The following is a 13,224-nucleotide window of genomic DNA, read 5'->3' on the forward strand; positions in this document are numbered from 1 at the left end:
TGCAACCTCCACCTCCTGGGTTCAAGCAATTTTACTGCCTCAGTCTCCCAAGTAGCTGGGATTACAGGTGTGCACCACCGTGCTCGGCTAATTTTGATATTTTTAGTAGAGATGGGGTTTTACCATGTTGGCCAGACTGGTGTCCAACTTCTGGCCTCAAGTAATCTACCCTCCTCGGCCTCCCTAAGTGCTGGGATTACAGGTGTGAGCAACTATGCCCGGCCAATATATGATTTTAATCGTCCAGTTTTCAACAAAAAATTATGACACATGCAGAGAAAATCTGAATCACACAGAAAAAAAAGCAGTCAATATCAATTATCCTTGAGAAAACCCAGATGTTGCACATACTAGATAAATACTTTCATTTGTTTATGTTTGAAAGAGGGTCACGCTGCTCTGTTGCTCAGGCTGGAGTGTGGTGGCACAATCATAGTTCCCTGCAGCCTCGACCTCCTGGGCCCTTGCAATCCTCCTACCTCAGCCTCCCAAGTTAGACAGGACCCCACAGGTGTGCACCACCATGCGTAGATAATTTTTCAAATTTTTTGTAGAGACAGCGTCTCTCTATGTTGCCCAGGCTGGACTCGAACTCCTGAGCTGAAGTGATCCTCCCACCTCGGTCTCCCAAAGTGCTGGGATTACAGGCATAAGCACTGCCTGTTCAAACAATTAAGGAAACCATGTCTAAAGAATGAAAAAGAAGTGGCTTTGTTTTCTGTTTCTTATAATGGAATACCTGAAACTGGGTTATCTATTTATTTACTTACTTGTTTATTTATTTTGGAGATGAAGTCTCACTCTGTTGCCCAGGCTGGAGAGCAGTGGTGTGACCTTGACTCACTGCAACCTCCGCCACCCAGGTTCCAGTGATTCTCCTGTCTCAGCCTCCCCAGCAGCTGGGATTACAGGCGCACGCCCCCATGCCCAGCTAATTTTTTGTATTTTAGTAGAGACGGAGTTTTACCGTGTTGCCCAGGCTGGTCTCCAACTGCTGAGCTCAGGCAATCTGCCCACCTTGGCCTCCCAAAGTGCTGGGATTACAGGCGTGAGCCACCATGCCCGGCCAGCAATTTATTTTTAAAAAGAAATTTATTTATTTGTATTCCTTCTTATTTAATTCAAACAGTCATTGAAGGAATTTGTTTCTTATAGTTATGGAGGCTGAAAAGTCCAAGGTCAGGGAGCTGCTTCTGGTGAGAGCCTTCTTGTTGGCAGGCACTACAGAATTTTGAGGTGATACAGGGCATCACATGGTGAGGGGGCTGAGCATGTTAACTCAGGTCTGTCTCCCTCTTGTTACACTGTTTCCACTCTCACAATAACCTGTTAATCCTTTAACCCATTTTTCCATGAATGGATTAACCCATCCATCACGTCAGAACTCTCATGACCCAGTCGCCTCTTAAAGGTCCCACCTCTCAATACTGCCACATTCAGGGTTAAATTTCCACATGAGGCTGGGCGCGGTGGCTCACGCCTCTAATCCCAGCATTTTGGGAGGCTGAGGCAGGTGGATCACTTGAGATCAGGAGTTCCAGACCAGCCTGTCCAACATGGTGAAACCCCACCTCTATTAATATACAAAAATTAGCCAGGCATGGTAGTGCATGCCTGTAATCCCAGCTACTCAGGAGGCTGAGGCAGAAGAATCGCTTGAACTCGGGAGGTGGAGGTTGCAGTGAGCAGAGATCGCGCCACTGCATTTCAGCCTGGGCGACAGAGCAAGCCTCCGTTTCAAAAAAAAAAAATTTCCACAAGTTCTGGAGGGGATAAATATTCAAACCATAGCAGAAAGTGTGAGAAATGTGTCACCAAATAGAGAATATCAATAAAGAGATAGAAATTATGACTGGGTGTGGTGGTTCACATCTATAATCCCAACACTTTAGGAGGCCAAAGGGGGAGGATTACTTGAGGCCAGGAATTTGAGACCAGCCTGGTCAACACCCCACCTCAATTAAAAGAAACAAAAAGAAAAAAGATGAAAACAAATTATTTTGAAAGAACCAGTCCAGACGTGGTGGCTCACGTCTGTAATCCCAACACTTTGGGAGGCCAAGGCAGGCGGATCACCTGAAGTTGGGAGTTTGAGACCAGCCTGATCAACATGGAGAAACCCTGTCTCTACTAAAAATACAAGATTAGCTCGGCATGGTGGCATATGCCTGTAATCCTGGCTACTCCAGAGGCTGAGGCTAGAGAATTGCTTGAACCTGGGAGGTGGAGGTTGCGGTGAGCTGAGATCACGACATTGCACTCCAGCCTGGGCAACAAGAGCAAAACTCCGTCTCAGAAAAAAAAAAAAAAAAAAGAACCAAATAGGCCAGGTGTGGTGACTCATACCTGCAATCCCAGCACTTTGGGAGGCCAAGGCAGTCAGATTGCTTGAGTCTCTGCCTACCCTGTCTGTACGAAAAATACAAAAAATTAACTGGGCATAGTGATGTGTGCCTGTAGTCCTAGCTACTTGGAGGGCTGAGGCAGGAGGATTGTATGAGCCCAGGAGGTCAGGGATGCAGTGAGCCAAGATTGCACCACTACACTACAGCCTGGGTAATACAGTGAGACCCTGTCTCAAAGGAAAAAAAAAAAGAAAGAAAGAAACCTTGGTGTTGAAGAGTACAATAACAGATGAAAACTTCACTACAAGGTCTTAACAGCAGATTCAAGCAGACATAATGAGAAAGACTGAACTGGAGGCAGGTCAATTGAGATTATCCAATCTGAGAGAAAACAATCAAAAGGAATGACGAAAAACGAACAGAGCCTCAGAGACTTGTCATATGTCATCAAATAAACTAAGGTGAGGAGAGAAGAGAAAGGGACAGAAAGAATATTTGAAGAAATGGCTGAAAACTTCCCAATTTGATGAAAAGCATTAATTTACAAATCCAAGAAGTCCAACCAACTCCAAGTAGGAAAAATTCAAACAGATCCACCACTACACACTACACACATCATAACCACACCATCAAAAGACAAAGATTAAGAAAGAATGTTGAAAGCAGCAAGAGAAAAGTTACTCATGTGTACAAGGAATCCTCAATATGATTTATCAACAGAAACCTTGGAAGCCAGAGGCAGTGGAATGACATCCAAGAACTAAAAGAAAAAGACTGTCAGCCAGGTGCCATGGCTCATACCTGTAATCCCAACACTTTGGGAGGCCGAGACAGGCAGATCACTTGAGGTCAGGAGTTCGAGACCAGCCTGGCCAACATGATGAAACCCTGTCTCTACTAAAAACACAAAAATTAGCCTGGTGTGGTGGCACATCCCTGTAATCCCAGCTACTCAGGTGGCTGAGGCAGGAGAATGACTTGAACCTTGGAGGCGGAGGTTACAGTGAGGCAAGATTGCACCACTGCACTCCAGCCTGGGTGACACAGCAAGACTCCATCTCAAAAAAAAAAATAAAAATAGAAAAAGACTGTCGACCAAGACACTACATCCAGCAAAGGTATCCCTCAAAAACTAAGAAGGCAGGTGCAAAGGGTCATGCCTGCAATCCTAACTACTCAGGAGACTGAGGCAGGATGATCACTTGAGGCCAGGAGTTTGACACTAGCTAGAACAACATAGCAAGACCCCATCTCTAAAACAAAAATGAAGAAGAAATTAAGACATTCTCAGATGAACAAAAACTGAAAGAATTTGTCACTAACAAATCTGTCCTCTAAGAAATACTAAAGGAAGTCCTTCAGGCTTAAATGAAAGCATACTAGATAGCAACTCTAATCCATATGAGAAAATAAAGAGCTTTAGTGAAGATAATTGTATAAGGTAAATATAAAGACAATATGAATATAATTTTTGCTTGTAAATTTCCTTTTCTCTTGTCATATTTAAAAGACAATTATATTTTAAAATTATAAATCTATGTTGATGGGGCTGGGCATGGTGGCTCACACCTGTAATCTCAGCCCTTTTGGGAGGTAGAGGCGGGTGGATCACTTGAAGTCAGGAGTTCGAGACCAACCTGGCTAATATAGTGAAACCCTGTCTCTACTAAAAATACAAAAATTAGCCGGGTGTAGTGACTTACATCTGTAATCTCAGTTATGCAGGAAGCTGAGGCACGAGAATTGCTTGAACCCCAGAAGCAGAGGTTGTAGTGAGCTGAGATTGCCCCACTGCACTCCAGCCTGAGTGTCAGAGTGAGACTCTGTCTCAAAAAAAAAAAAAAATCTATGTTGATGGGCATACAATGTAGAAACATGTAATTTGTATGACAATAACTGCACAAAGGAGTAAGGTGAAAATAAAGCTATACAGAAACAAAGCTTTTATTTACTGTTAAAATTAAGTTGATATTAATTCAGATTAGATTGTTATAAATAAAGATACTAATTGTAATCCCCAGGGCAACCACTAAGAAAATATTTCAAAAGATTATTAAAGGAAATAACAAAGGAATTAAAATGGGACACTATTTAATACAAAAGATAGCAGGAATGCTGGAATGGGAGGGGAAACACAAGACATATAGAAACAAATAGCAAAATGGCGGATATAAGTTCTGTCTTATAGGAATTACACTAAATGTAAAAGGCAGAAATTTGCATAATGAGCAAAAAAATGTGATTCAACTATAAGCTGTCTACAAAAAACACATTATAGATTCAAAGACACTTATAGGTTGATACCTGATGTGGTCACTCATGCCTGTAATCCCAGAACTTTGGAAGGCTGAGGTGGGAGGACTGCTCGAGGCCAGAACGTTCAGGCCAGCCTAGACAACACAGTAAGACCCTGTCTTGCTAATTAAATAATAACCTCACTTTTTTTTTTAACAGCAAAAAAAAAAAAAAAGAAAGAAAGAAAGAAAAAAAGACATTTATAGGCTGAAAGTAAAAGGAAGAAAAAAGATACATGATGCAAACAATAACCAAGTAATCTCAATTGGCTTGTATGAATACAAGACAAAAAAGCACTGAAAGTCAAAAATTGTTACTAGAAGCAAAGAAGGACATTTAAAAATTATTAAATAGTCTTTTTTTTTCTTTCTTTTTTTTTTTTTTTTTTTTTTTTTTTTTTATCCTGAATCTTGCTCTGTCCCCAGGCTGGAGTGCAGTTGTGCAATCTCAGCTCACGGCAACCTTCGCCTCCCAGGTTCAAGCGATTCCCCTGCCTCAGCCTCCTGAGTGGCTGGGACTACAGCACATGCAACCACGCCCAGCTAATTTTTTGTATTTTAGTAGAGACAAGGTTTCCCCATGTTGGCCAGGATGGTCTCGATCTCCTGACCTCGTGATCTGCCTGCCTCGTCCTCCCAAAGAGCTGGGATTACAGCCATGAGCCACCATGCCCAGCCCTTTTTCTCCTTTTTTGAGACAAGGTCTCACTTTGTCACCCAGGCTGGAAAGTAGTGGTGTGACCATGGATCACTATAGCCTCAAACTCCAGGGCTCAAGCAATCCTCCCACCTCAGCCCCCCAAGTAGCTGGGACTATGGGCACACACTATCATGTCCCACTAATTTTTAATTTTTTTTGTCAAGATGGGGTCTCACTATGTTGCCCAGGCTGGTCTCAAACTCCTGGGCTCAAGTGATCTTCCCACCTTGGCCTCCCAAAGTCCTGGGATAACAGGTGTGAGTCACTGCACCCAGGCAAAAGGTCAATTTTATCAATCAAGAAGATGGACAAGAAAAGAGAAAAGAAAAAGATGTAGCAATTATCAACATAAATGCACCTAACAACAGAGCTTCCCAAAACATGAAGCAATAATTGACAGACTTGAAAGAAGAAACAGGCAATTCAGGCTGGGCATGGTGACTCATGCCTGTAATCCCAGCACTTCTGGGAGGCCAAGGTGGGTGGATCACTTGAGGTCAGGAGTTTGAGACCAGCTTGGCCAACATTGTGAAACCCCATCTCTACTAAAAATATAAAAATTAGCCAGGCGTGGTGGCACGTGCCTGTAATCCCAGCTACTTGGGAGACTAAGGCAGGAGAATTGCTTGAATCCAAGAGGCAGAGGTTGCAGTGAGCAGAGATTGTGCCACTGCACTCCAGCCTGGGCAACAGAGTGAGACTCCACCTCAAAAACAAAAACAAAAACAAAATGGAATAAGCAATTCAATGATAATCATTGAGGACTTCAATACCTCCACTTTCAATAATGGATACAACATCTAGACAAAAGATCAACAAGGAAAGGGATGATTTGAACAATACTATTAACCTACTAGACTTAACAGATATCTATAAAACACTCCACCTAACAATAGCAGAATATATCCTTCTTAGGTTCACATGAGGGCCAGGGGCAGTGGCTCACACCTGTAATCCCAGCACTTTGGGAGGCTGAGCTTGGTGGATCTTTTGAAGCCAGGAGATCGAGACCAGCCTGGCCAACATGGCTAAACCCCATCTCTACTAAAACTATAAGCATTAGCCAGGTGTGGTGGTGCACGCCTGTAATCCCAGCTACTGGGGTGGCTGAGGCATGAGAATCACTTGAACCTGGGAGGCAGCGGTTGCAGTGAGCCAAGATTGCACCCTGTACTACAGCCTGAGTGACAGAGTGAGACTCTGTCTAAAAAAACAAAGGAAAATAAAGTGCACATGAAAAAATTTTCAGTATAAAACATATTTTAGGCCAAAAAATAACTCATAAATTTTAAAGTATTATAATAATGCAAAGTATGTTTTGTAATCATAATGGAATAAAATTAGAAATTAATCACAGAAGAAAATGAGAAATTCCCAAATATGCAGAAAATAAAAAACATATTCCTAAATAAACAATGAGTCAAAGAAGAAATTACAGGGATGTTAGATGACCCTTTGAAATAAATAAAAATAAAAACAAAACCTATTAAAATTTTATCGAATGCAGCTAAACCAGTGCTTAGAAGGAATTTTATAGCTGTAAATGAATGAATTTAAAAAAGAAAAAAGACCTCAAATTCAATAGCCTAAACCAAAGGAAAAAAACATCTAGGTGCTATGGCTCATGCCTATTATCACAACATTTTGGAAGGCTAAGGTAGGAAGATCACTTGAGGCCAGGTATTTGAGACCCACCTGGTCAACATAGTAAGACCCATCTCTACAAAAAAAAAAAAAAAAAAAAAAATTAGCCAGGCATGGTGACACTTGCCTATAGTCCTAACTACTTGGAAGCCTGAGATGGGAACATCACTTGAGGCCAGGAATTTGAGGCCAACCTGGTTAACAAAAGTAAGACCCATCTCTACACCACCCCCCCAAAAAAATTAGCCAGGCATAGTGACACTTTCCTGTAGTCCCAGTTACTTGGAAGGCTGAGATGGGAGCATCACTTGAGCCCAGGAGCTTGAGGCTGCAGTGAGCTATGATAGGGGTACTGCACTCCAGCATGGGTGACAGAGTGAAACCTTGTGTCTTTAAAAAAAAAAAAAATTGTAATTAAAAAAAAGAAAACTAAACCCAAAGCAAGTAGGAGGAAAGAAATAATAGAGATATAGGGATTAGACTGGAAATAAATGAACTAAGGAATGAAAAAATAATAGATAAAATCAATGAAACCAAAAATTGATTCTTTGAAAAGACGAACAAAATTGACAAAACTTTAGCTAGAGTGACTAAGATAAAAAGAGAGAAGACTCAGCTGGGCCTGCTGGCTCATGCCTGTAATCCCAACACTTTGGGAGGCTGAGGCAGGAGGATCATTTGAAGTCAGGACTTTTTGGGGGGATTTTTTGGCTTTTCTTTGAGACAGTGTCTCACTCTGTTGCCCAGGCTGGAGTGCAGTGACACGCCATTCACTACAATCTCGAACTCCTGGGCTTAAGCGGTCCTCCCAACTCAGCCTCCCTAGTAGCTGGGACTACAGGTGTGAGCCACCATGCCTGGCTAATTTTTGTATTTTTTGTAGACAGGGATTTCGCCCTGTTACTCAGGCTGGTCTTGTACTCCTGGACTCAAGCAATCCACCTGCCTCAGCCTTCCAAAGTGCTAGGATTACAGGTGTGAGCCACCACGCCTGGCCAAAGTTAGGAGTTTGAGACCAGGCTGGGCAACAAAAGTGAGATCGTGTCTACACAAAACAAAATTCAAAAAATTAGCTGGGCTGGCATGGTGGCATGTACCTGTAGTCCTAGCTACTCAGTAGGCTGAGGCAGAAGGATCGCTTGAGCCTGGGAGCTCAAGGCTGCAGTGAGCTATGCACATACTTCACTTCAGGCTGGGCAACAGAGCAAGACCCTGTCTGAAAGAAAGAAAGAGAAAAAGCGGAAAGAAAGAAAGAAAGAAAGAGAGAGAGAGAGAGAGAGAGAGAGAGAGAGAGAGAGAGGGAGGGAGGGAGGGAGGGAGGGAGGGGAAGGAGGAAGGAAGGAAGGAAAGAAGGAAGAAAAGAAGGAGGGAAGGAAGGAAGGAAGGAAGGAAGGAAGGAAGGAAGGAAGGAAGGAAGGAAAAGAAAAAGAAAGCTTTCCAACTTGGGCCCAGAATGGCCTGCAAAGAAGGGTGGTGAGAAGAAAAAGGGCTGTTCTGCCATCAATGAGGTGGTGACCGAGAATACACCATCAACCTTCACAAGTGCATCCATGGAGTGGGCTTCAAGAAGTGTTCCCCTTGGGCACTCAAAGAGATCTGGAAATTTGCCACGAAGGAGATGGGAACTCCACATGTGCGCATTGATACCAGACTCAACAAGGCTGTCTGGGCCAAAGGAATAAGGAATGTCCCAGATCACATCCGTGTGCAGTTGTCCAGAAAACATAATGAGGACGAAGATTTACCAAATAAGCTCTATACTTTGGTTAACAATGTACCTGTTACTGCTTTCAAAAATCTGTAGGCAATGTGGATAAGAACTGCTGATCATCATATACATCAAATAGTTATAAAATTGCTTTCAAAAATAAAAATAAAACGAGAGAGAGAGAGAAGACTTAAATTGCTAAAATCAGGAATAAAATAAAGAATGTTATCATCAGCCTCACAGAAATAAAAATTATTCTAAGGGAATATTATGAAAATTGCATGCCAATAATTAGATAATCTAGATGAAATGTAAGAATTCCTAGAACGACACAAGCTACCGAAACTGACTCAAGAGGAAATTTTAAAAAATTAAATAGGCCGGGCGCGGTGGCTCAAGCCTGTAATCCCAGCACTTTGGGAGGCCGAGACGGGCGGATCACGAGGTCAGGAGATCGAGACCATCCTGCCTAACACGGTGAAACCCCGTCTCTACTAAAAAATACAAAAAACTAGCCAGGCAAGGTGGCGGCGCCTGTAGTCCCAGCTACTCGGGAGGCTGAGGCGGGAGAATGGCTTAAACCCGGGAGGCGGAGCTTGCAGTGAGCTGAGATCCGGCCACTGCACTCCAGCCTGGGCCACAGAGTGAGACTCCGTCTCAAAAAAAAAAAAAAAAAAAAAAATTAAATAAACGCATAACAAGAAAAGAGACTGAATTACTCATTAAAAATAAAAAATTTCCACAAAGAAAATCCCAGGACCATATTGTTTCACTGGTGAATTCAGTCAAATGTTTAAAGAAGACTTAACACCCTTCCTTCCTTCCTTCCTTCCTTCCTTCCTTCCTTCCTTCCTTCCTTCCTTCCTTCCTTCCTTCCTTCCCCCTCCCTCCCTCCCTCTTTTCTCTCCCTCCCTCCCTCCCTTCCTTCCTTCCTTCTTTCTTTCGCCAGGGTCTTGCCTTGCCTTGCCTTGCCTTGCCTTGCCTTGCCCTGCCTTGCCCTGCCCTGCCCTCCCCTGCCCTGCCTTGCCCTGCCCTGCCTTGCCCTGCCCTGCCCTGCCCTGCCTTGCCTTGCCTTTTTTCTTTTATTTCTTTCGACACAGTCTTGCTCTATTGCCCAGTGCAGTAGCATGATCATAGCTCACTGCAACTTCCAACTCTTGGGCTCAAGCAATCCTCCTGCCTCAGCCTCCTGAGGTAGCTAAGACTACAAGCATGTGCCACCATGATGCCTGGTTATATATATATGTATTTTTGTAATTTTTGTTGAGATGGGATCTCACTATGTTGTCCAGGTTGAACTAACCTCAAGCAATCCTCCTACCTCTGCCTCTCAAAGTGCTGGGATTACAGACATGAGCCACTGCACCTGGCCATACCACCATTTTTTCACAAACTCTTCCAAAAAAATGGAAGAGGAGTTTGGCTGTGGTGGCTCATACTTGTAATCCCAGCACTTTGGGAGGCCGAGGTGTGGGGATCACTTGAGCCCAGGAATTAGAGACCAGCCTGGGCAATGTGGCAAGACCCTGTCTCTACTAAAAATACAAAATATTAGCCGGGCATGGTGGCACGCACCTGTAGTCCCAGTTATTTGGGAGGCTGAGGTGGAAGAATTGTCTGAGGCCAGGAAGTGAAGGCTGCTGCAGTAAGCTGAGATCGCACCACTGCACTCCAGCCTGGGTGATGGGAGTGAGACCCTGTCTCCAAAAGAAAAAAAAGAAGAGGAGGCAACATATCTCAATTCATTCTATGAGGTCAGTATTACCCTGATTTGTAATCAAACCAGATAAAGACATCACAAGAAGAAAATTACAGACTAATATATCTTATAAACATAGACACAAAAATCTTCAATAAAGTACTAGCAAACTTAAATCCAGCAACATGTAAAAAATTATGCCCTATGACCAACTGAGATTTATCCCAGAAATGCAAGGTTGGTTTAACAAATGAAAATCAATGTTATACACTATATTAACAGAATAGGAGACAAAAACCACGTGATCATCTAAATAGACAAAATATTTGATAAAAATCAAACACTCTTTCATGATAAAAACACTCAACAATCTAGGAATAGAAGGTAACTTCCTCACTTTGATTAAAGTACAGCTACCAAAAAAACAACAGCTAACAACACACTTAATAATGAAAGACTTGCCAGGTATAGTGGCTTATACATGCAAACCCAGCACTTTGGGAGGCTAGGTAGGAGGATCCCTTGAGGCCAGGAGTTTCAGACCAGCCTGGTCAACATAGCAAGACCCCATCTCTAACTGAAAAAAGAAAGAGGCCAGGCATGGTGGCTTATACCTGTAATCCTAGCACCTTGGGAGGCCAAGGCAAGAGAGAAAAAAAAAAAAATTAGCCAGGCATGGTGGCACCCACCTGTAGTCCTAGCTACTCAGGAGGCTGAGGTGGGGGGATCATTTGAGCCTAGAAGTTGGAGGTTATAGTGAGCTATGATTGCACCACTCCAGCCTAAGTGACAAAGGGAGACCCTGTCTCAAAAAAGAAAATAAAAAGTATGAGTAAGTTTAATAAGAGAAATGCAAGATTTGTACAATGAAAACCACAAAACACAGCTTGGCACAGTGGCTCATGCCTGTAATCCTATCACTTTGGGAGGCCAAGGTGGGAGGACTGCTTGAGACCAAGAGTTTGACACCAGCCTGGGCAACATAGTGGGACCCTGTCTCTAACTTAAAAAACAAAATAAGGCCAGGCGAGGTGGCTCACACCTGTAATCCCAGCACTTTGGCAGGCCAGGGTGGGTGGATCTAACCCCATTAGAGACGGGGTTTCACCTTGTTGCCCAGGAGTTTGAGACCAGCCTGGGCAACATGGTGAAATCCTGTGTCTAAAAAAGTAAAATAATAAAATAAAAATACAAAATAAAAAACAAAGTAAACCTACAAAAAATACAGTTGAAAGACATTAAGAAGCTCTAAATAAATGTTAAGACGTTCGATGTCCATAGATTGGAATACGATATTGTTAAGATGGCAATACTCCCTAACCTACAGATTCAAGGGAATTCCTATGAAAATCCTAGATGGAAATTGACAAGCTGACCCTAAAATTCAGGTGGCAATGCAAGGGACCCAGTATATCCAAAGCAATCTTGAAAAAAGAGAACGAAATTGGAGGATTCATACTTCCCAGTTTCAAAACTTACTACAAAGCTAAAATTATCAAGCCTTTTGATACTGGCATAAGGACAGACATATAGAAGAATGAAATAACATTGAAAGTCCAGAAATAAACCAATATATTTAAGGTCCAATGAGTTCTGGCAAGGGTGCCAAGAGGACTGAATGAGGGAAATAATATTTTTTCCAACAAATGGTGCTGTGACAACTGTGCGTGAAAAAGAACGAAATTGGACCTCTACCTCATACCATATACAAAAGTATCTCATAATGAATCAAATTGCTAAAAACAACAAAATTCTTAGAAGAAAGCACAGGTGTAAATCTTTATGATGCTGTATTAGGCAATGGTTTGTTAGATATGACACCAACAGCACAAACAAGATAAATTGGACTTTATCAAAATTTAAAACTTTTGAGCTTCAGGCTGGGCGTGGTGGCTCACGCCTGTAATCCCAGCTCTTTGGGAGGCTGAGGCAGGTGGATCACGTGGTCAGGAGATCGAGACCATCCCGGCTAACACGGTGAAACCCTGTCTCTACTGAAAATACAAAAATTAGCCAGGCGTGGTGGCGTGTGCCCGTAGTCCCAGCAACTCAGGAGGCTGAGGCAGGAGAATGGCGTGAACTCGGGAGGCGGAGCTTGCAGTGAACCGAGATTGCACCACTGCACTCTAGCCTGGGTGACAGAGCAAGACTCTGTCTCAAAAAAAAAAAAAAAAAAAAAAACACACTTTTGAGCTTCAAAGGACACTATTAGAAAGTGAAAAGACAACTAACCTGCAGAATGAGATAAAATATTTGCAAATCATATATCTGATAAGCATCTAGAATCCAGAATATATAAAGAATTCTTACAACTCAACAATAAAAAGACCGGGCACAGTGGCTCAAGCCTGTAATCCCAACACTTTGGGAGGCCTAGGTGGGAGGATCATTTGAGTCCAGGAGTTCAAGGCCAGCCTGACCTAGTCTCTACAGAATTTTTTTTTTTTTTTTTTGAGTCAGCGTCTTGCTCTTGCTCTGTCACCCAGGCTGGAGTACAATAGCGTGATCTCAGCTCACTGCAACCTCCGCCTCCTGGGTTCAAGCAATTCTCCTGCCTCAGCCTCCCGAGTAGCTGGGATTACAGGTGCCCACCATCACGCCCAGCTAATTTTTGTATTTTTAGTAGAGACAGATTTCGCCATGTTGGCCAGGCTGGTCTTGAACTCCTGACCTCATGGTCCTCCCGCCTCGACCTCCCAAAGTGCTGGGATTACAGGCATGAGCCACCGCACCTGACGCGGAAAAATTTAAAAAATCATCTGGACATGGTGGCATGTACCTGTAGTCCTGGCTACTTGGGATGCTGAGTTGGAAGGATTGCTTGAATCTGGGAG

At 43.0% G+C, this 13,224-nt stretch overlaps 1 pseudogene; it reads left to right on the forward strand.

The window, feature by feature from the left end:
• LOC104670664 overlaps positions 1-13,224 on the forward strand; it is a 40,591-nt pseudogene that overhangs the window by 24,796 nt on the left and 2,571 nt on the right.

This window comes from Rhinopithecus roxellana, chromosome 10 (genome assembly GCF_007565055.1).
Source record: "Rhinopithecus roxellana isolate Shanxi Qingling chromosome 10, ASM756505v1, whole genome shotgun sequence".
NCBI lineage: Eukaryota > Metazoa > Chordata > Mammalia > Primates > Cercopithecidae > Rhinopithecus > Rhinopithecus roxellana.